The sequence below is a fragment of the Schistocerca nitens genome, chromosome 8 (genome assembly GCF_023898315.1).
Source record: "Schistocerca nitens isolate TAMUIC-IGC-003100 chromosome 8, iqSchNite1.1, whole genome shotgun sequence".
Classification (NCBI taxonomy): domain Eukaryota; kingdom Metazoa; phylum Arthropoda; class Insecta; order Orthoptera; family Acrididae; genus Schistocerca; species Schistocerca nitens.
Window position 1 is genome coordinate 219239208 of NC_064621.1, and position 2833 is coordinate 219242040.

Genomic DNA, 2833 nt, shown 5'->3' on the forward strand with positions numbered 1-2833 from the left:
CAACTGGGCACCTGCCAGTCATCTTCAGGTGAGCCGTCGCAGACTGGCGAAAACGTCCTCCGCTCCGCAATTTATAGCGTACTGTAACTATTCTGCGCATGCGTCGAAAACGACGCATGCGCAGTACGCTATATGTTGCGGAGCGGAGGACGTTATCGCCAGTCTGCGACGGCTCACCTGAAGATGACTGGCAGGTGCCCAGTTGAAATATCGTGCGATGTATTGAACGACGACCGGCTGCAAGCCCAAAATTTGTTTGAACAGTCAATTCGCCAGGAAAATTTTAAAATTGTCAGGGTACATTCGTTTGAACTACTAAATCTAATTCCTGGTGATCATATTCACGTTCCCGTGATAAATCTCTTCTTGTGCGTCGAAAATTATCTACATGTTGATCTGTGTTGTTCGCTCGACGATTTCGCATTGCTAACCCAGCCGTTTCACGGGCTGCCTCACTTTGCTCTTGTGATTGAGACGCCCGAAATCGAGCCATACTAACGCGGCGCTCTTCACGGGAAATTTGTTGTTCTTCTTCAGTCCTTTCATTCGCAATGTTTTGTATCCTTCTTGCATTACGGTTTTGTCGAGAAATATTCGATCGTCTTGGTCGCGGCATTGTTAATGATGATTCAAAGAAAATACAAATTATTTCTCTAAATTTTTAATTAATGATATATACTGATACTTAACCATAGACGTTTAGCTATCATTTGCGTTTTGTTATTCCATGCCAGATGCGTTTTTGTTATACCACATTTTATAGCGGTCGAACGGGATAAAATGTATCCTATGTCCATCTCCTGGTTCTAAGTTACCTCTCCAACAATTTTCAGCCAAATCGGTCCAGCTGTTCTTGAGTTATAAATAGTGTAACTAACACGACTTTCTTTTATATATATAGAGTTTTTGATTGGTGATCTGATGGTTTATGCCAGAAACGCGTAATTTAATAAAGAAGTACAACCAACATCTGCTTACTGTTGATAGCCGCCTACCAGCATTGGTTATAATTTTCACATATTTGAAAAGGTCGTCCTTCGTCACAGTGAAGGCAACTCGATGAGGAGTACCCCAAATATTGTGCATGTCATGTGCTCGTGTAGAGCACACATGTCAGAGCGTATTGTCTCCGCTGTCTGCGTGCCGTGATGTTGGAGATTTGAAAGTGAAACACCCTGTATGTACACTGATGAGCCAAATATTTTGACCACCGCCCACCGCTATGTTGGATACCTCCTGGTGGTGTTGCGGGCACGTGACGCAATAAGGAGAGAACGTAAGGGGAAGAGAGGCGAATGGGCAGTGATTACAGCGAATAGATGGGCCACAAATGCAGAAATCCACGGACATAAGTGGTTTTGCCAAAGGGCACCTTGTTGTGGCTCTGCGGCTGGAAACAAGAATCTGTGAAACGCCGAAGCAGGTCGGCTGTTTGCGTACTACTGTCATGAGCACCCATGGTGAGTGGTTGAAGGATAACGGAGGAATGCGTAGGCCGTATGGTACTGGACGACTACGTCTCATCACGAAGTCTAGAAGTCGGAAGGTCCCCCACTGTGTAATCCAGGATGGGCAGCGATCTGTGGCAGGTCTGACGACAGGGCAGAATGCTGGTGCAGGCACAAGTGTTTCGGAGCGCATCGTCCAAATGCTAATGATGAAGAGGGAGCTCCACATCACACGACCCCTACGTGTTCCTGTGTTAACCCAAAGACATCATCAGTTACGATTGCAGTGGACACAGCATCACTAAGTTTTCATCGCCGGGGACCAATAGAAATATGTCGCCTTTCGAATGAATCGGATATCTTGTTACACCAGGTCGATGGTTGCGTCGTTACACGCCGCCATCCAGGCGAATCGCTGCTTGAAACGTGCACCGCGCCACAGGTGCAGGCCGGTGAGAGCAGAATTAAGAATAGACTGGAATACTCTCTTTCAAATTCTGAAGGTGCCAGCGACAAAAGACAGGGAGCGAAAGCTACACCACTGGCCATTAAAATTGCTACACCACGAGGATGACGTGCTACAGACGCGAAATTTAACCGACAAGAAGAAGATACTGCGATATGCAAATGATTAGCTTTTTAGAGCATTCACATAAGATTGGCGCCGGTGGCGACACCTACAACGTGCTGACATGAGGGAAGTTTCCAACCGATTTCTCATACACAAACAGCAGTTGACCGGCGTTGCCTGTTGAGACGTTGTTGTGATGCCTCGTGGAAGGAGGAGAAATGCGTACCATCACGTTTCCGACTTTGATAAAGGTCGGATTGTAGCCTATCGCGATTGCGGTTTATCGTATCGCCACATTGCTGCTCGCGTTGGTCGAGATCCAATGACTGTTAGCAGAGTATGGAATCGGTGGGTTCAGGAGGGTAATACGGAACGCCGTGCTGGATCCCAACGGCTTCGTATCACTAGCAGTCGAGATGACAGGCATCTTATGCTCATGGCTGTAACGAATCGTACAGCCACGTCTCGATCCCTGAGTCAACAGATGGGGACGTTTGCAAGACAACAACCGTCTGCAAGAACAGTTAGCAGCAACATGCACTAACAGCTCGGAGACCGTGGCTGTGGTTACCCTTGAGGCTGTATCACAGACAGGAGCGCCTGCGAAGGTGTACTCAACGACGAACCTGGGTGCGCGAATGGCAAAACGTCATTTTTTTCGGATGAATCCAGGTTGTGTTTACAGCATCATGATGGTCGCATTCGTGTTTGGCGACATCGCGTGAACGCACATTGGAAGCGTGTATTCGGCATCGCCAGACTGGCGTATCACCCGGCGTGATGGTATGGGGTGCCATTGGTTACACGTCTCGGT